The sequence below is a fragment of the Amblyomma americanum genome, chromosome 1 (genome assembly GCF_052857255.1).
Source record: "Amblyomma americanum isolate KBUSLIRL-KWMA chromosome 1, ASM5285725v1, whole genome shotgun sequence".
NCBI lineage: Eukaryota > Metazoa > Arthropoda > Arachnida > Ixodida > Ixodidae > Amblyomma > Amblyomma americanum.
In genome coordinates, this window is record NC_135497.1 from 115,274,193 (window position 1) to 115,296,014 (window position 21,822).

At 46.6% G+C, this 21,822-nt stretch overlaps 1 pseudogene; it reads left to right on the top strand.

Annotated features, from left to right (window-relative positions):
- The first annotated feature begins 918 nt into the window (after positions 1-918).
- LOC144113222 (uncharacterized) lies at positions 919-3,043 on the top strand (annotated as a pseudogene).
- Positions 3,044-21,822: the final 18,779 nt, after the last annotated feature.

Genomic DNA, 21,822 nt, shown 5'->3' on the forward strand with positions numbered 1-21,822 from the left:
TATCTCACCTTTGCATTACATGCCCTGCCAGTGCTCAGTGCTTCTTGCTTTTGACTAGAATATCATTAAAGCGTGTTTATTCCCTGTCCCACCCTGCTCTCATCCAGTCTCAGAACGCTACATTTATCATTTTGCTTTCCATACCTTGGTGCGTTAAGCTCAGCCTCTTTCAATAGCCTCAGTGTTTCTGCCCCATAGCAAGTACTAGCAACATACAGCAAGAGAAACTGGTAAACTGCCATTCACTATCTGCGAATACTTGCCAAATGCACTGCACCTCAATCCTATTGGCATGGGCAACTTGCCATTCATACTGTTTTACTTGTGAAGCAAATCACTTTATCTTAAGACCAAACTTTTCTTCCAGGACTCCAGTCTGACCTGGGGTTCCAGTTCCCCCATGGTTCTGTGCAACGGGGACACAGAGATAGAGCACAGTTTCCCAATGGTTCTGAGCAGCGAAGACGCAGAGAATACAGTGGGTTCACAGTTCACTCGACACTCTATTTATTGATGCAATAACTACATGCATTAGCATGAACGCTACAACTGTCTTGTTTTCCAATGTGTAAATGTGTTTTGTAGAGCAAAACTTGCTTTACTAAGCGATGTAATTGCCACTTCTTTTTTCCAATAGGATTCTTCGTGCACAACTACAGTTCAAGCGACACAATTTCTGACCAAGCACTCGGAGCAAGAAAGAGATATAGCAGGCATCCTCCTGGAATTAGGCTCACTTAAGCGCTGTACAGAAAACAAAGCAGTGCAAGTGAAATCTGAAGGATTTCCAAAAAGGTTTGCAGACATGATAAGTGACAAAAATGTAACTACATTCACAGGGCTGCCGTCAGGAGCAGTTCTGAACGCACTCGTAGAGTGCTACAAAAAGTTACGCCCACTGTCTGGTCGACAGCACATGTCAGCAAAAGATAGGATTGTTTTAACGTTGATGAAGTTAAAACATAATATATCAACCGCCCTCCTCAGGCATTTGTTTGACTCCAGAATAACAACATGCAGCAGCATCATTGCAGAAACAGTGCAGGTATTGTCTGAAGTTCTAAAATCTGTTGTCATGCTCCCCTCAAAAGAGGAAATTATTGAACACTTGCCAAAGCAATTTAAGCAGTTCAGTAATGTAAGAGTTGTTGTCGACTGCACATAGATAGCTTTGGGGCAGACCAACTGTTTGCAGTGTGCACTGAGAGTGTATTCACACTACAAGAGGGGATTTACAGCTAAGTACATAGTAGCTGTCACTCCAGCTGGCATGATTGCTTATATAAGCGAAGGCTATGGGGGACGCGCATCCGACAAGGCCATATTCGAACAAAGTGGCCTGATTGATGCACTTGAGTGAATATCAGATGCAATAATGGCTGATCGTCGGTTTTTAATCGACGAAATTTGTGCACACTATCTCATTGACCTTATCCGGCCTCCGTTCAAGAAACAAAAGAAGCAGCTATCTAAAGGGGAAGCTCTTCGAACCCCGACAATTGCTTCGGCCAGGGTGCATGTCGAACGTGCAATCCAACGGATGAAAACGTTTAAGATCCTGGCAACAAAAGTGCCGTGGAACACGGTTGAGAAATTGGGCGTCATCTTTATGATCATTGCCGGTATAACAAACCTTTCATCCCCAATTATTGCTGCACATCGTTTCTTGTGAGATACTGCAATTGTGTATAAATTTTTGAAGTTGTATGTGAATGCTTAATGTAACAAAATGGAAAAATTGCTTCAAGCTCATAGTTTTTCAGCGCAACGGCACACAGTCAAAGAAAAGAAGGATAAGAAGAAGGACGAACACAGCGCTGTGTTCGTCCTTCTTTTCTTATTTTTCTTTGGCTGTGTGCTGTTGCGCTGAAAAACTATGAGCTTGAATCAAGAATACTACCAACTAGCCCAAGAACTAACTCTACTGTAGAAAAAGTTGCTCTTATTGAATAAATGTGCCTGCATAACTCTGACAAACTTATTTCATTTATGGTGCAAGGAACACCATGGCTGAAGTGTGGTGTGCTGCAGGTGGGGAAAGAAATCCATTCTTCTGAGCAATTCAAACACAAAAGCTTATACCCAATGGTCACTGTTTGGTAGCATTGGACAGTGAACCTTGCACATCCTGCGTACGAAGCGAATGCTCAAACCACTGGCCACTGCTGTGGTTGCATGCACACAATTGTTTTGTACCTCTATTTCGTGTGCTCTTCGAGCTGTACTGTAACCTGTTATCCTTTGGCTGTTCGACTCTCTTCCCTGAGTGCATATAGAGCATAAATCTGACATGTTTTGCATGCATGACCAAACCATATCCAAACAAATTTTCAGCCAGCATTTCAATAAAGGCGTGTTGAAAGATGAGGACCATTGCAAGGCACTTCGAGTGATGACGTGTTAGGCGTGACCATAAAGCATTAACAATTCCAAAAGCCAGGGCAGTGCATACACATACTTCAGGCATATTCCCGAGAAACAACCAGAAGCAGATAGTCGTAACTCGAGCATGGCTGCCTAGCTCTGCCGAAAGATAGAGGCATTCTTGGGCTTTATTTCAGATTGAATACAATCAAAAGTGCTCCCAGTCTCCTAATTTGAACAGCTGCGCAGAAAGGTAGTCTGTGAGAAGCAGGAAGTAATGTTTACAGTTTTCATACCACAGACTGAGCACCTGCCATTATGTCCTAAGCATTAAAGGGTATGATAACAAAAGAGCAAGGGAAATGGCTAAGCATGTTGAAAATTCGCCTATGCAACAAGGATGTACATTTTGTGGTGAGGGCAAAGAGCACGTTTACCTGCGCCTCATCAGTGATATGTATTAGCAACTTCATAGATGCAATGCCTGCATTTCGACGGAGGCTTAACGCAAAAGGAGGACGCATGCTGTAATATGTTGCCGTGATCTCGTGGTGCCCCAATTCCTAACCCTTCTCTGGAGCAGTGTGAAGCCGCCCTGGCCAGCTACAACTTGGCTGACCAGTTTCACCTGATCGGCTGGTCAACAGCAGTTTCAGACGCCATAGGCCTCCTGAAATAGGTGGCCCTCCCCTGAAAACTGCTCAACACTGACCAACAAATAAGTTTTACTGTCTCTCTGTGCACATTAAAGAACCCCAGCTGGTCGAAATTAATCTGGAGCCCTCTAGTATAGAGTCCCTCATAGCCGACAGGTTGCTTTAGAATATGATACACCCCACAATTTAGTTTTTTCTCCTTGCTCTCTTTTTATCATGTTTTATGGCCCCTTTAGGCAGAATGAAAGAACATCTGGCCCTTAGCAGCAAACACACAAGGGACTAAACGAATAAAAATAATTTATTGTCCTACTTTCTGCAAAAGCTCGGACACTACACATGCCTTGTAGATGTCAACAACCGAGTCTTTGAAAGATTCGAAGATTTCTTCTTCATAAATAATATCTACACATGTAAATTGCAGGTTATCACAAAAAAAAACAAAAAGTGTGCTTCCTTAACACCACATATAGCCATCTGCACATTTAGCTGAGTCATATATTCTAACTTTGGCCTCAGCATTTCACTACTGCTAAAGGAATTTTGCAGCTTTACAGGGCACTTTATTTCCAAAAGGACCTCCTTGCCCTCGCAGCACTGGCAGAGAAAGGTTACCCTGCCACCGGGCGAGGAGCCAATAAATGGCAGATCGCAGTGCAAAATCAGGCCAGTCTGCTGCAACTCGACTTTATAGCCCTGGGCTTCTTGCCACTGCACATATGTGTTGCGTGCAGCATCTTCCTTGGCACTACCAGCTCGCATGGCAGGGGTGCTTACATGAAATGTTCTGAGAATGAGACTCAGAAATGGAGCAATATTTGGTACAGCCTTTGCGCGAAGATATGTTTTGGCACGGGTCATGGAAGCGTGTGCAATGCTTGCAGTTACAAGGCCCTTCCTATATTTATGCCGTGCTGGTGCAGACTGTTGACCGCTCAATCTCTTTCCGGACAGTCTCTGGGCCATACACGTCGCATACGTACTCCAACACGCCTTCTGGAGTCTTGCTCTCTAGGTCCTTTGCCTCTTCTTTGAGCAGCACCAGAAGTGGTGGAGGGCAGGAATGGCAGCGGGTCTTCCTTTCTGCACAAAATAAGCACATAGCAACATTAAAACAGCTGTTCTTGAACATCAAAAAATAGCAGCGGTACTAGTGAATTAACACTCACTTTCTTTTAAACACATTTGCCTCAAAAATACCCAGCTGCTTCCTACAACAGTGCAATTAATCACTTCATGTCAAACCACTGCAATCAGCACATGACGATGCAAGGAATTACCTTGTTTAGCCGCTTAATCAGCCATTGATCTATATTATACAATAAAGAGCAAGGGCACTTATGAACCATCTTGCTTTCGTTTTCTAACTTGAAATGAGAATCATGCCAGCACTAAGTGTTTCTCAACATACACCTCTGCACTCAACTTACTTTGCGCTCATTGACTGGTGTTCCCCCGGTGCCAATTATTCAATAACCAGCTTTAGTCTAAATAATTTTATATATACCTACAGGTACCCTCTAAACATTCCCTTCCTTCATGTTGCTCACCAGAATGAGGAAGTTTCTCTTTCACCTTGCGGAAGCTCTAAATGATTTACTTGAAAGGTGTACATTTAGTGGATCTGTGTGAAGCGAGTGGAGTAACATGAAATTATTTTAATGCTTGTCAGGCTTTTTCCTATCTGTTTTTCTGCGTGTGTTGTTCCAGTACCTGCGAAAATCATATTCAGCGCATGTTCAAAAGCATATTCCAGTACCTGCAAAAGCAGAGTCAGTGCTGTGTGTGTCCCTTCTGTCTGCGTCCATGTCTTTTGCACTTTTTTTAAGAAGCATATTCAGCTTTTCATGATGTCGCAAAGCAAAGCAGTTTTCTTAAAATGCTTCTGAGCCACAAGACAACAAATTTAAAATAGTTTCAAGAGCTATTCAAGAGCGTTTCGCCATCTAAACAGCTCCATGGAAGACAAAAAACGTACTGATTATGAATGATACGAATGATACTAGACAAGCACACTACACCAAAAAATGTTCCACTGAAAACGCTGTGCTGAGACTCTGAACAACAGTGGCAAACACGTTTCCATACTTATATATATATATGCAGACTATTGCAGCACTTTTGCCTCACTGCAAGAATAGAAAGTTGTTTTACATTCAGCCACATTTCTTCTGAAATCAGCAGGCCATAATGGCCTCATGATGACAGTTATAGCATGGTAGTGCTCTTACGTGTTCCGTTATGAAAACAGAAGCTATGCTACACAGACTTCACTGAATAAGTTCTTCAGTCCAGTTATGGCATGTAAAAAAATACATGATACGAGGCTGGCTGTAAGCATGTGCTTACCATTACACGAAGTGAAAGTTCCTGCTACTACACTTTTTATGTGGGCCGCTTATTACATATTTATCCCAGATTTTCTTGTTACATCTTGCCAATACTCACTGCTTATTTCTTGAACAGGCATTGAAGAATTCAGCTGTCTTGGCTGCTCGGGTTTTCTGCAAAAGAATACAATATTGTTGAACACTTGGCAATAATGAAGTGCACCTCACTATGAACAAGACTTGAGTGTAGAAGCAGACATATCTTTCTGCATTTTTAGTCAATTCACATAATTTTTTTGAATACCACGCCAAGGTCGCACCATATGATTAATCATGGTGCATAAGCATTACAACATACAGTGCAAAGCAGTTGCAACACCCAGGGCCGTCTGTGTCCTCACTTGTCTATGGTCATCACATTCTGTTATCTGTAAGCATGCTAAACCACGCTGCCTGTACATTTCTTTTATTGCTTACAGTAACATCTGTGCAGAACCTTAGTGGTGCCTTTACATTGAGTGGAATGTTTGCATTTACCTAACCAAAGTTGTACAACTGCAAAGGAAGGCTGTGCAACTTTCTCGAAACTTGGCAGCTGCAGCCGACGGATGATGGCATTTGTCGCAGGGGAAACAAACCAACTCTGCCTTGAGGGCTGCCCAAATCATTTATTTCAATGTCAAGCATCCTTATATTATGGCAGTTGAGTACTCCTGTTGACTTACCCTCAATTATTATCAGAAATGCTGGCGTATCAAAAACCGCAACTGTTGTGTAAAGCTGCAAAAGCAAATGAAACAGACATTGAAATCTTGGTAGAGACTCAGCAGAGAAATGCATAATTCACAGAAGGAGCCACGCTTAAAGGAGATAAAAGAAATTAACCAAAAACTCCATACAAAAATAATTTCAAAAACATCATGAAAAGATAAGGCGTTCACATTTCCTAAAAAGGCAGCATACTGAACCCACCAACACTAAAACATAAACTATAAGCATGTAGCATTTACCTGTGGAATGTCAATGCAGATTTCGGTGCACTGCTGCAAAGTAATGCAGCCATGCTCTCCCAATCGTTGTTGGGAAGCAGACGTGCAGGAGTGGGCAGTTTTGTGTGGCAAAATTTCCACAGCGGCCTTGGTGCGTACTTCTCTTGCACTTCCTTTTCTTTTGATGCCCAAGCACATTCCATATCTGTGCAGCTCAGCACCTGCAATGCCCGAAGCCCTATCCTAAAAGAAATATTTTGAATGAATCAGAGGATTTACTAATCTTTGACAACAGTTAAAACAAATGTTAAAGTGCACATTATTCCATTAGCCAGAATACATAAAACAGGCCCTTAAAGCAACATCAGGCTCACGCTGCTAATAATGAGACAGATATCTGAACAAAATTAATGAGATATTAGCTAGGCACAAGTAAAGGCCCAGTGCATAGTGATAAACTTCTTGCAGCCATGCTACAACAAAACTTGAACATTTGGCTTCTCTAATGTATGTAAGCAAACTTCCAGCAACTGGTTTTGCTGTGTTTATCCCTGGTAAGAGTCGAAGTGTTCGTTTCGCTTATTTCTGGAAACGAACGCATCGTCTCCTCAAAGGCGTGATTTCGCTCAACCGCCGATCTGCCGAGGAGATCGGGCGACTCTCCGACGGCCTGAAAAACTGTCACACTACGAAGAAAACCAATCGTTTGGTCGTGCTAGCGTCGTCGTCGGTCTATCCGACAGGCCGCGCTCTGCCAGCAACAGGATCTGCCGGTAATACCACCGACCACATTCCATTGTGCCTAGGCAATTCCAAGATCAGCCTACGGCTTACTGAACCCTTACAAGCCTGAGGGGAAATAAACGGTATATCAATGCACAAAAGTGATTAAAATTTTCTGTACACCCCTACCACCACAGGTTATTTGATACTTGTTTTAGCGAAAAAGCCAAGCACGTGCAGCCAATAGCTTTATGAAAGGGAAGACGAGTTCGCGTGCCGCACTGTGCAATCGGCGCAATCTAATGAACTCAACTTTTCAAACCATTCCCCTCTTTCATAGCAGCGAGACAGCTCTACATAGATGGCACTAAACGAGCAGTAAGTCGTGCGTTCCCACACCGATGTTTTACACCGGCTGGCAAAAAGATAAAAAAGAGCGTTCTACTTACCTGTACAGTTGGATGAGGACTGCATCAATGTGCTTGCATTTTGCCGAAAGTCCAGCTGTGCAGGAACAGGTGCCCCCGACCACCCCAGGCTCTTGAAAAACGCCCGTCACTTGCACCAATATCTCATGCGGGTCCGAACCCACGCCGTACGACTGAACGCAAAGTGCGACAACCTCTGTGTCGCTATCAGTTTTGTTTTTTGCTCCAATTAGATTATGCGTCCTGCGCCGAGGACTCGTTCACCCTCAACGAAACATCGGGACGTCACGTCGCAATTCAAAAACCCCACTACGGTACGTAGAGCCAAATATTGCGCGACCCTCCCTCAATCCACCATTGCTGCACTGTTGCCAGATTTCGCCGTGCTACTTTGGCGCCCCCTGCAGGTCGCTTGACTTGCGAATTCTCGACACGCATGGCCGCCGTTCAGCGCCATATTGTCGCTCTGATTGGCTCATAAGGCGATCACGTGCAAGTCACGGGTTTCAAATTTGTGACGCGAACCCGTCAGGCTTCGAAATCGCTTTCTGCTGTGACGTCAAAATGACGTGTCCTTGAAAACTGATTTTTAGCACAGTTATAGTTGGTGCCGGGATGGTAAATTTAAGTGTCTGTGGAGGGGAAACGAAGCTACAGCTGGCATGGAAGAAAGCACTTGGCTCGTTTTAGCAATTTTGAGGGAAAAAAGTTCGTACTGTGTAGGGTTGCTTCCTAGAATGCGATTGGCTGGAGAAATGTCAAGTGAATCACGTGATACGCAAGCATAATTCAGTGAAGTCAAAATGACGTTGAGTGATGCAAAGGAAATGCTGCCATTGCTGAAAAATACGCCGTTTGGCCGCAGTAATTTGGTACGGCCTAAAGGTGGTTGGATTATGGTAATAAGAAAATGGCGGATACAACGCGGATTTATACGTCTAGCTCCGCAGTTTGGTACCAATTTATCTGAAGTGAGGAATTATGGCAAGGTAAATCTTGTTTTGAGTGTAGGAAACTTTGAAACGACTTTTTAAGGACACTTATACAGTAACTATTCGTTTGAAGGACCGATACAAAGAAGGGTAAACATTTTTCTCGTCTCATGAGGTCTGTACGTACTTTTCTGCTTCAAACACTTTGCAGACGTTACTACGGCATCATCAGTGCACCGTCCCTTCCACGACGACGAAGACGCGGAAGCAACGTGCGGCGGTATGTTCCAGCGTATTTGAGGCAACAACAACGACGTTCGGACTAGCTAGAAGTTTGCTAGAAGTTTGGACGATGGCTTTGTTTCCGGCATTACCCGTCGTATTAGACTGGCTAGGAGTGCTGTCGGACAGGCATTATCGCGAGCATCGAGACGCTTTCGAGATGCCCGACGACTTGTTCAGGCAGCATTTTCGCCTGGAAAAGGACTTGGTGAGGTGGCTGTGTGACGAGTTGCGGGAAGATCAAGAGAGGCAGCGCGTCAACACGGCAACTGTGCTCAGCGTATAGCAGCAGGTGCTGTGTGCGCTCCGGTTTTACGCCACAGGCAGTTTTCAGGGCAAGATAGCAAGCGACGAACACTTAGCGGTTAGTCAGCCGAGTGTGAGTCGCTGCATCCACTCAGTCACCGACACGATTCGGAACTGCCTGGGGAACGAGTGGATCTCCTTCCCATGCTCTCCGACTGAACTGGTGACCGCACGCGAAGGCTTCAAGCTGTTGGATAGTAGATTCCCGGGATGTGTTGGCGCTATCGATGGGACACTTGTCTGCATAGCCGCACCATCTGACGAGGTCAACAGACCGGCGTACTTCTGCCGCAAGGGTTACTAGGCCTTCAACATCATGGTGGTAAGAACGAAAACAATAAGATTTGTAGCGGTGCTCTTCGGTGCATGACCTTTGGTCTCCTGTAACCAGAAACATGCCGTCGTCGGCACTCGTTTGCGGCCTACTTACCTGTACGTTTTATTAGACTAAAGGGAGAACGGTCTGCTGGAGAAAGCAGGTCAACATTTGTGCCTGTAAATGAAATCAGAAAAAAATGGCACAATCTTGCCTTCGGAAAAATGAACATACAATGCATGGAGCCTCCAAACTGCCTGGAGTGCAGCCTTTGTGATTTTCTGTATTTTGCTGCGTCTGAATTCGTATATTCTGGCAACATGACACTGAAAGGTAGAAACAAGAGGTAGTAGACTGGCACTTGCACACATAGCTCATTGCATGCCCATGTATTTGTTCCTGTCAGCCCTGCAACTGCACATTACTGACAAAACAGTGTTCATTGCTGGAGTAGTGGCAGTTGCATAATCAAGGTGCTCTTGGACAAGGATTACACAGTATGAGCTTGTATGCACAGTTAACGTCATGTGCAATGTTATTTTCATTGTTTTATGACAGTTTGTCGTGGGTGATGCGTGTGTTCCCACTTCACTGTGAGATTAGATTCTGAGTGCTCAGTCCAGTGAGTGTTGGAGCCTCTTTTTTCTCATCTGTGTCAAGCATCACAATCAATCAGTTTGGTTTTATGATTTTAGTATGCTGTCTTCTGTTGTGCAAAATACTGTACCAGTGTGCAGTTGATAATGCAGTGGAGGAAAGTCAGTGTTTTGGCGCATGTCCTTGCTAGCAAAATCTATGGCATAAGGTAAAAAAAACTGCTAACAACCCAGACGGCGGCTGAAGTTTTTAAATTGCAACACAAAATATACACCTACGCCACATCATAAATGCTACAGTACGAAGATTGTCTCACACTTGTAAATTGGGCGGGTAAAAAAATAAATATTTGTTCAGGTTTCTTCACAGGTGTGTGATGCCCATCTTCGCATCAGGGCACTTTACGCTACATTCCCAAGGTCTGTGCATGATTCTTTCGTGTGACGGGCATCACCGGTGCATCATGCACTGTCAATCACAATTTTTTCTAATCTGGGGAATATCTACTAGGTATGTGAATACTGGCACAAGGGCGAAATAGTTGCACTGAACAAACCTAATCCAGTCAGTAGTTCTCAGACATCAGTTAATAATAATTGGTTTTGGGGGAAAGGAAATGGCGCAGTATCTGTCTCATATATCGTTGGACACCTGAACCGCGCCATAAGGGAAGGGATAAAGGAGGGAGTGAAAGAAAGGAAGAAGAGGTGCCGTAGTGGAGGGCTCCGGAATAATTTTGACCACCTGGGGATCTTTAACGTGCACTGACATCGCACAGCACACGGGCGCCTTAGCGTTTTTCCTCCATAAAAACGCAGCCGCCGCGGCCGGGTTCGAACCCGGGAACTCCGTATCAGTAGTCGAGCGCCCTAACCACTGAGCAAACGCGGCGGGGCTGCATGCAGCTGGTTAAGCAAATGTATAGTGAACACATTGTTGAGGCAATTTGCTTTCAAATAATGCAAATCCAGGGTTTCCACATGTCAGCAGTGGTGTCAACGAAGGAGTTGCATTAGTGAAACTACTATCGGTAAGGAAATCGGAGGTCAGGAAGAGTTGAGGCTTTCCTTCAAGGTATTTATAACATAACATAGATACACAATAACATAAATAACATAACATAATAACATAAACACCATAGGATGCAGACCTGCTTATTCCTGCACATCGAGTGAGTAAAAATAAGTTATTTGTTCATGTTCTTTCACTTGTGAGAAATGCAATATGCAGTAGTATCACAACTATGTCACAACATAAATATCATAACATGCAGATTTGCTTTTACTTGTAAACCGAGAGGGTGGAAAAATAAGTGATATTTATTTATGCTGTAGCTCAGAAAATGTGAGGTGAGATATAGCTGAGGCTCTTCTTCAAAGCCGATATGTCTACAGGTACATGTCACCATTTGTATACAGCAAACTTACAGGCTGGCAAAATGCCTGTATGTTGGCTGATAACATTGATAGCAATAATTATTGTTGGTTGGTCACACCTATTCCAGGATGTCACACTCCTGGCAGTCCTGCTGCCAGGTTCAACAGTGCACATTCATCGTTGAGGTCTGTTGTCGAGCACACAATTGGTGTCCTGAAGAGCCGGTTCAGGTGTCTACAACGGTACCGAGCACTGCACTACGAACCGGAGGCCGCAGCGAAGAATGTTGCAGCTTGTGCAGTGTTACACAATGTGTGCATATATTCACGACTGCCTCAACTTGACCCCCCTGACAACGATGACCCTGATAATGACACAGACCTCTGTGATGACAACGGTGCCTTTCCTGCTCTATACCAGGCAGGTAGACATAAGCGTGACCAGCTGCTGCAGACTTTTGTGCGCCAGCCTCGCCTGTAGACACGTTGTATGTCCAGCCAGCAGCTGCCTCGGCAGCACCAGCCACCTCGCCTGCAGCAGCCACCTCGCCAGCACCAGCCACCCTGCAAGCAAGGATTGGCATTATTGCATGCTTTGTTTCATACGGCAACAAGTATGTTGCACTGTTTATTTTTAAGCTTTTGCTAAGAGTGAAAACTCAGTTCCAGCTATTTATTTAATATATTCGTGCAGCAGCATGTGCTCTGTTTCAACATACTTCGTTGTGTCTGTGAGCACAGAACGCTGTCTTCGCAGTATTTCTTCCCTGAGGCAGGAAGCCTCTGCTTACTTCTCACTGCATTGTCTTCATCAAAAGAATGTGCCCCGCAAGGAATTCAGCTCAGTGGTGCTGTACAAACGCAGTATACAGTGTGCTGCTTCAAGCTGTGTGCTTCATGGGTGAAGTTATGTGTGGTGGTGCAGTGTTGTGAAAAGCTGCTACTGTGGACAGTGCTCTTTACAGTGGTATGTGCAGCATTTGGCAAAGTCCTGTCATAGTCGACATTGTGGCAGTGGTCGTCGTCGCCCTTGCACCTGCCAGCATTGCAGTGTTAAATGAGGTGGGCGTCGTTCGCCATTGGAGAAAACTGTGGCCATGTGTGTGACCTTGCATCACGCCTATCCTACTCGGTTTAATGTGGGCTGTATGTTAATGCTATCTTCAGGACTTGTTTGTATGCTGTGCCGTGTAGTGTCAGTATGTATGCAGCATGCCAAGACAACAGTCTGTGCATTCACCGTCCATCTGCAAAAGAACATAATTTTTGCCCAGTCCTCAGTGCCCCCGGTATGCAGCCTGTGTCGTGTGTGTTGTGTTTTGGCTACCGTTCATTGGCAACTACTTGAGCATTATGTTACCTCTCTGGCCATCAGCATCGCTGCAGGTCACAAGGTGCGCATAGTACACAAGATGCAAGATGCCAACGGTATCTCCCTGAGAGTGCAATTTCATCCGGTAGAGAAGTGTTTGCGCAAGACAGGAGTAGAAATGTTCGGTGCGCTTTTATCGTCACGAACTTAGTATAACATTGATCTGTAGCATTTCTTGCAGCCTTCATTCATTCAATCATTGATCTGGCCATGCATATAGCTACTTACTTCATATAGCTACAGCCACATTGCCCAAGAGTTTACCATCCAAGCTTACTTTTAGTAGTTATGTTTAAGTTTAAATTATAGTAGACAGTGATAAAACGTGCACTGCAGTTCTGGTTGCGTAATATCTTCTTATTTCGGTTGTGCATATGTGCGTCTCAGTTTGGACGTGTATATTCTAAAATGAGGCTGACATTTGTAAGGTAAAATGCCCCTTTGAGGGTCCGGGAAGCAGTTGTTAAGCTGCATTTGAAGTAGTTTAATATAGCATGTTAGTTGAGTGGTCTATATGTTTGTTCTATGCAGGGCAGAGGCCTCTTTCGAGTCTCTACTATTAACCCTGCCTTTTGCCAGCTGTGGCACCGTATCCGGCAAAGGACAGAGTTAATTTGAGAGGCAGGATGAGGAATGTAAGCCTAATTACAGAAAATAATCAGCACAGTGAAGGCAATTGGCAGTAATATAGTTCTGCAGCAGAAATGTCTCTTTCATGTGAAGCGCATATAAAAGTACTTCTCTGTGTTCAGGCGTATTTCCCATTAATCGGAGTGTGATGGCATAGAATTGAAATCATTTTGCGAAATGTCAACATCGCCTGTACTGCGGATACATCTGTGAGGAACATGGATGTCGGCATAATGGCATATATTAGACGAGGGCCCTTCAGTAAGATTCTTAGCAAAGTTTAATAAATGCAACGCTCCTAAAACGAATCCTTGTGACACACCCAATGTAGCATCAACAGATTAGGGGGCGCACCGTTAGCTATGACGCATTGCTTTCTATGACAAGTAAGCTTGTACCCAGTGGGGAATGCAACAATTTGCCAACAAGCCGTTTCTCGTGAAGCCAAGTCCTTGTTGCTTTTTTGTGTGTTGCGCACAAAGATTTGTTGTCACCTTGACAAGGCTGCCACTCATCTCTCTTTCCAGCTGCAACATGTGAAGCGCTATAGTAACCAGCATAGCACACTGCTTTATTTTGCTGCGCCCAGTAACGGTTCTCTGCGACTTTTTTGCTTCTATTGTGAACATGTTGTCCTTATTGTAATGACAACAGCTGGCTGTGGCAGTTTCTAGACTACACGCCAAGCCAGCACAGTCTAGCTACAGAGGTCAACTATGCCATGCTGCAACTTGTTTAACTTCCCAAGGCTTGATGCTAGGAACTTTGACTGATGTGATTCGCATGTGAATCGTAGTTTTTACACATCCTTAATGAGCAGCCTTACATCTCATTCCGTTTCCGCATCACTATCACGGCCAAGACACGTTATATCAGAGATGTAAAGATTTTCCAGCCTGTGCTCCACAGTCGAATGGCATTACAGGTGAAGTATGACCTCGGAAAGACATGTATACACAATTACTTGTTCATTGAAGGAAATGATGTTAAGGGCATTGGTGTTTTCGATGAACACACGATAAACAAAATGTCATGAAAAGCAGTCATAGTGGCCCTCTTATTCCATATTGCATTTACCACCTTAGCGCTGCTTCCAAACACTCTCATTGCCACTTATGAGTGATTGGAGTGTCTTGACTGCACTTATACAAACCTCACTTGCTGTATCGAGGCGTTGAAATTTTTTTACTTCTGTTGGCGACATGTACCACCTCTGTATGGCACAGTAGTGCCACAATTAAGTTCGTAGTTATAACCTAAGGGCACATTTCTACATTGCCAACAGCTCTGCTACACATTGTACTGTAGATTGAGTTAACACCTTACTGGCTTTATCAGCATGCATGTTCAGCATGTTATCAAAATGTCAGAGCAGTGCAACGGTTGATATAGCATCTTAATCTGACACTGCTCCCTCCATTTCTTTTTCCGCTGCAGACCATTCATTGCTATCCTTCGAGGACTGTCTCCTGTCACATATGCCATTAATTATGCTTTTAACACCTGAAGCTATGAAATTTGGTTTTTATAGAAAAGAAAGGCACAGTAACTATTCCACTTCTGGGGGGTCACCTCAACAGTGCTCTAGGCGAAGGGATGGAGGAGGAAATGAAAGCAGGAAGAGATAAAGAGGCACAGTAGCAGAGGTCTCTGTATTAATTTTGACCGCCTAGGGCTCCTGATCATGCACTGACATTGCACAGCTCATGGGTATCTTCGGCATTTTGCCTACATCGAAACGCGGCCGCTGTGACCGGTATTTAACCTGCGTCCTAGAGTTGAGGAGCCAAAAATGCCTCTCCTTTCAGTAGCCTGCACGGCCTATCACAGATTTTCTCATAACACTGCTCTGACTGCCAAGGTCGTGCTCTGTTCTGTTCCTCTGAACTCACCTCATGGTTGGCCACCATCCTAACAGGGCGCCTGGTTGCGGCCCTGCAGTGTGCTGTTAATGTCGCGCAGGGCCTGCACCAGCTGCTCGACGGCGTAGACCTGGCGGACCTGCAGGCTTTCAACCTTTTTTTTATGCAAAGACAACAAGCGTTCTTTAACACCACCCTGAGGGAAACACTGAACAAACATAGTCTTCAATACTTTACTCCTGCCAAGTGGGCCCTGATTAGTGCCAGGTGGGTCGTGATCTGCCGGAGCTGCTGGTCCTGTGTTGTGGCCAGGGGCCCTTGTTGTTCTATTAGGGCGGCGATCGCGTTGTGCCTTTGCTGGACACTGCCTGGGTGGTCTTTCGGGCGAGGTGGAAGCGCATGCTCCCGCCTGATTGGGCCACCTTGCTGGTGCGGTGCAGCTTGTTGTGTTGGTAGCGGTGCAGCTCGCGTACTTGGCTGGTCCTCGTTCTCGGCATATATGTAATTTCAGTGTGTTTTCCTGCAGTGAAATCCCAAGACACCTCATCCTTGAAACATGCGTCACACTTCTGTTGCATTGTCTTATCCTCACTTTACTGCAGGAGCATTTTTGGGTCGTACACCTTTTTCCATTTCAGGTAGCATACATTGAAATGTGGTGCCATTTATACAACACAATTTGGCCATAAATGCTAAAAGTAATGTTATGACTTCAGAAACAGAGGTGTTTAATTTTGCTGAAAAATACTAGTTTGTTCAGTGTAAATCAGCAGATATATTAGCCAACTGACAGTGTTATAGTTATGATCACAATTTCTGTAACAATGCTTAAAAGCTTTGTCTCATCATGCTAGCAACGGTCACCTGCACCATGCTTAGAAAGCTGTTGTCTACTGAAGTACATGACAAACCTTGTACTGAGCAATAGTCATGCTCGTCCACGACTTGTGACGCCTGTGGCGCTGGGCTGGGTGCCTGCGAGTGCACAAGATGAATACTCTCATTTCAGTCATACTTCAGCGGCAACACAAGCATTGATTTCTGGTTATGCTTTCGGCGCTGTGCCATATGCTATAGATAATTTTGAATAATTTTTTTTATATATTTATGATTCTAGCTTCAATCTTTTTGAGAAATCTTTTGTTGTGGCATATCTTCAGAAGGATGTTTCGAATGTACCATGGTGATCTGGGAACAAAAGCTATGTCACTTTACGCACGGCCAGCCAGCATTCATGCTTGTGTAATTCTCTATTGTGCTCGCAGAGTTGCCTTCTGATTTCAGCTCCTGCCTGTTAGCATCCACCACTTGCTGTGGAAAGGTGCTGACATATCTTATTGCAAGCTGGGAAAAGTCTTTGATAGTTACTCACCGGTGAAACTGCACCTGCTGGTGCCATGCCGAATACGGCCGGGGACCTGCACCCCCCGGAGCAGTCTTCACCAATGATTCCCAGAATTCGGGCATCACTTGGGCTCAGCACTGCCTCCGGGTTCGGCAGCCCCCCCGCCTGTAGTTCTGCATGAATAAAAGATATGGCTCTCATACCTAAAGGGCGAGTGAGGCGGGAGAATTATAACCATTCCAAGAGGCCCGACTATTCCTTGACAAAATCTAGGACAAAAAGCTTGCAGCCTAATATGCCAAATGTATAGGTTGCCCAGCTGGATTACACAGAGTAAGGTATTCCATATGTACAGTTTTCAGCTGTCCGTCTCTTAACGGGCCCCGTGCTGAAAGCCATGTATTGCAGCACTGGTTGTTTAGAAGCCGCCAGAGCGTGTGACGACGTTCGGCGCGTCTGCACATGTTGCACTAAGCAAGCACAAGTGCACAGCAGTACACTGGCCTTTGCACAGGCGCTCCTAACTGGACGAACGGGCAAAATTCGCGGGCACCGAAGAGCACACACGTGATAGTGAAAGTGTTACCGTGCCATGCCGCACACCGAAAGCAGATTAGCTCACCTGTGTACGGCACCGACTAGCAAGCCTGCAGTTCGCGCTTGCCACACCCGCTGCTGCCAGAAGCGCTCCCAGCCTTCCGGCGAGCGCGTTGCCGGCCCCAGCCCGTTCACCTCGGCCGCGAGCTGCCCCCACAGGCGCTGCCGTGTTTCTGCCGGCATCGCCTCGCTGGCCCCGCGGCCCAGACCGGCATGCTGCTCCATAAAACAGAGCATGGCCTCAAGTTGCTCTGCGCTGCAACGCGGTGTATAAACACCGCGCTGCTGACTGTTGGTCACGCTCGCACACGGAGGCTCCATGCTCGTCACTGGCGCTCCGTGGCAGACGACAGCAGACGACTGCCAAAACGAACACACTGCTCACAAGTTCATTCGCAGCCCCCCTGTCAGTGTAGTAGCAACTGTACAAAAAAATTGAGTTGCGTTTATTTCATTGCTGATTGCGAAACGCCTCTAGTTTTTGGATGAGCGTCATTTTTAGCGCTTAACGAAGCTCTGGAAATCATCGGCATTTTTTGTCACCAGAACCACTTATATACAACGGTGCGATGCTGGGGCCATGGAGTGAAAATCGTTTCCAGCGGCCGAGACGTTACTTAATGTGCTCTTTTCGTTTTCGACCATGGCACTTTGCAAGGCCCACTCGCCAAGGGCAAGCATTAATCACTCTGCCAGTGAAAGTGTGCCCCAGTCGCTGCATGTGCGTGTTCTCACCGAGGCCGCTATGGTATGTTTGCACGCACCGTTTGATCCTGTTTACAGCTGGTGCACAGTGAGTGCTATTTAAGACGGCCTCGCCGCAGAATAACAATAAAGACGCTCCCGGAACGTCGTTCTTTTTCGCACTTGGCGCCAACAGTAGCAGACGACATCGTTTGTGTTTATCCTTTTTTTGTTTCATTCTTCGCATTTCATAACCTCTTTCTGCGCTTACGTGTCCTGGCACCGCCTTGATGTTTACGTCACGCCTACGTCACAATTTGAACAAAATGGCGAATTGTCGAGAATAGGCCCCCAGCTCCCGGCGCTTTCGAGGAACGCTTGTCGTGCCCCCACTTTCTCCAGCCGGTCTCCGTGATCTTGGTGCAACAACGCGTGCACGGAGCAGTACCAGCCGAAGTATCGAATTTAATTAAACATTTTGATGCTTTTATTACTGGTTTACTGCAAAAATAAAAATGTTATTTTATAAAAATTTATGCTTTTCGTTGAACCGCTTATTTTGGAAGGTAAAATTGTTTTTTGTAAGCGGTTTTGCTATACTTTTTCGTTTTCGTACAGAGTGCTCGAGTGGAAAATGCGTTCGCATTGCGGTAAACATCAGTGGTTCCTTCAGTTCGTGAATGTAGTTGCACGCGTTCGCATTTCTGCGTTTCTTTTTTGTTCGTGCAGCGTGTGTCACGAGGTGCCTTCACATCGCTCTTGTGGAAATCTCGCCTGCCATGTAACCACATTCCCTATAGCAAACGAACTGGATTCACGCCATCCGAGGAGGCTTCGGACGCCCAATCGCCGCCTGATTGCGTCTCACACAGCAGATGTCACGCAGTTATTCCTGGACCTGAACTGCGCGCCGAGGCTAGGCCTAGCGCCTCCGGTAACGTGCTGGCGGGGGTATCTCCGCCTGCGCCGCTTGCCTCGGTGGCATTCCCGCCAGTACAACAACCCACTTAGCATGGGCCGGACCTCCAAAATCGTGCCTTTGTTTCATCAGATACGGCGCCTGCCCTGCCTTCTCCAGATGTACAACAGCTCGTGAGTGCTTTACCCTCTGGACGGAACACAGATACGGCTGCTCAGCCTGTACTTCTGGATCGACCTCGCCAATACCACATGGCACGTTGAGCACTGCGATGGACCTGTCATCAGCCCCGCCAATCGGGCCGCCAGCCCTCCGCTCTCCTCAAAAGCGCCCTTCGGGAGACGCTACTACGGGTTCCTCTTCGGCCAGCGGCGGTTCACAGGGCAAACGTTCCTGCCTAACCACAGACCGTCCAGTTGTGTCTACCCACGGCTCAGTGAGTTACAAAGCCACTATCAAATCTTTGGCAACGAAAAGCCTTACAGATATACCAACCAGAATCCTGCAGGCAAATCTGGATGCATGTCTCGGAACGAAAGGTTTTCGCGGCTTTACGGCCAGAAAGAAGTCCAATACCATTGCTGTGTGGCTTCCGACCTTAGCTGCCGTGGAACGTCTGCAAACGCTACAGTGCATTACAGTTAGCAGCGAGGTCTCGGTACCGGTACAGGTGTACCTGGTTGATGGATCCGACTTGCAACGTTGTGTTGTCTACAACGTCGATGATTGAGGACCAGACCGCCCTTCAGCGTGAGTTTTATTGTCCCACTCACCGAGTGATCCAGGCACGTTACATGGGAAAAGGGCGCTCATGCATCGTCACCCTGCAAGGCCCATCAACACCGCCGGCCTGCTTGTATTATTATGGCTGCATTTTACGCCCTCGGCCATACAAACCAACCGCCGTCTACTGCTACAGTTGCTTCAGACCTGGCCATATGCGTAGATCCTGCCCTTTCACAACTCAAGTAGAACCTGCGTCAGAAGGCGCAGCGGCGTACAGATGTGGCCTCTGCAAAACTGACGACCACGACATCACATCACCCACTTGCCCCACAAAGGAAAAGGCAACAGAAAATATTCGTCGTGGGTATTCTAAACAAATAACTCAGAATGTGAATACGCCCCTTGTGCAGACTTCCAACCGGTTTGCACCTCTCCAGTCCGATGATGACGAGTGGCCCGAACTTCCCATGTTGCACATGCATGAATCTGCTACCAAGCAGACTTATAGCGATAAAGTGCGTAAGGGCTGCCGACATCAGCAGGCTACAAAACAGAGTAGCATCCCGGAACCTCTCAACGATGACATGGTAGCAGTTGATGACCAAATTGCACGCCTTTTGGCAGAGGTCTCAAGGCTCCGACAACACCGTGAACTGCTTGCCCGCCGTAGACATGTAGCAGGATCTGGCATCGTCACTAGAAATGATGAATGAGCACCGAGCATGTCCAGCCCACCAGCTCCTTTCACCGCTCTTCCCAGAGTACCTGCCACATTGCCAGATAATTCTGTAGCGTCCCTGCTCCGCTTCATAGTTACCCAGTTATCAAACGTGACATCTGTTCTCTTGCAACGCTTGGACTACTAACCGAAGATGGCGCGTTCCGGCTTTCCTGGTGTGCTCCAGTGGAACTGTAGAGGCCTCTCCACTAAAGTGGGAGAGCTCAAAACCCGTCTTCGCTTGCACAAGCTCCAGGTGTGGGCCATGTTACTGCAGGAGACCAATGCATTGCCAGCAATTCCGGGCTTCAGTGGTTACGCGTCACCTTCGATGAATGACCATCGTGTGCACAATGCTTCCCCTCCGGGAAAGGCGGCGGTGTACGTTAGGACGAGTTTCCCTCACGTGTGCCTCTCTCGAGATACTTGGTGCACCTCGTATCAGGAGGTAGTTGCAGTTGCTGCGAAATTACCGAAAGCAACTGTTGTGGTGGTAACCTTCTACGTAAGACCAGCGGGTGGCGCTTCCTCCCGTATTAATCTGGGCTGGTTATTGACTGTGCGTAGGAGATACCCCGGGTGTCCGATTTTAGTCGGAGGTGACTTCAACGCCCCACACCCAGACTGGGGGTACCCTGCTTCGAGCCTCCGCGGCAGGCGTCTGCGGGATGCCTTCGCCGATTCGTTGTTTATTCTTCTAAATCACCCCAGTTCAGCAACGCGGGCTATGCGTCACAGTCACAGTGCCACCTATGCTCCTTATCTGAGGTGGTGGTATGGCCCCGGCACTCCCTCGTGGCACCTTGAGCCTGACTGTTGGGGTAGTGACCACCACCCTATAATCATCGGTGTCCATCCATCACGTGCTCGCCGGTTACGCCGCAAGTGCACGGTGGTCAACTGGGATTGTTTCCGTGCTATTCTCCAGGATCTCCCTGCAGAGTAGTCACCATCGCTTGTTGACCGCATACAGTGCGCGTTAAACAGGACTACCACCTGCACCTGGGCAGAAATCGATCGTCCGGTTCCGGATATCGTTCTGCTAAACTTGTGGGGTGCTCGCCGAGTGGCCGAGCTGGCAGCGTCACGTGATCCCACATGGGCACAGGCACGTATAAGACTGAATTATATTACTGCCAAGGCTCGCAAATACGAACGCGATCTATCACGAAGGCAGTGGCATGCGTGGTGCGAGCAGTTTTCTGCGAAGTCGTCGAATCCATCTCTCTGGCGAACTTTCCATGCAATGGAACACGGTCACCGTTGCCCCGACGCAGCTAGCACCGCATGCTTCGCAGCTAACTTGTCTCCTGATGATTTCGCCAGAGAAGCGGCACGGAAATTCTTTCCAAAATATGATGTGTTGCCCCCCTCAGCTAACCAGTCTAACTTGGCAGGGATTCCAGCTCACGTAGATACACTGCCATCAGCACCAGATGCCGAGGGTATTGCGTCTCCTTTTACCATGCCTGAGCTGCTTGCAGCAATAGATGAGGCTAAACGAAAGACATCGCCCGGTCCAGATGTCATTCCATATGAGGTGTACAAGAAGATGAGTTGTGCTGTCCTCCCTCAACTTCTCGACACCATTAACACAGTATGCCTAAACGGCTCTGTGTCTGAGGCTTGGAAATTAGCCACTGTGATCCCAATTCCAAAAGCCGGGAAGC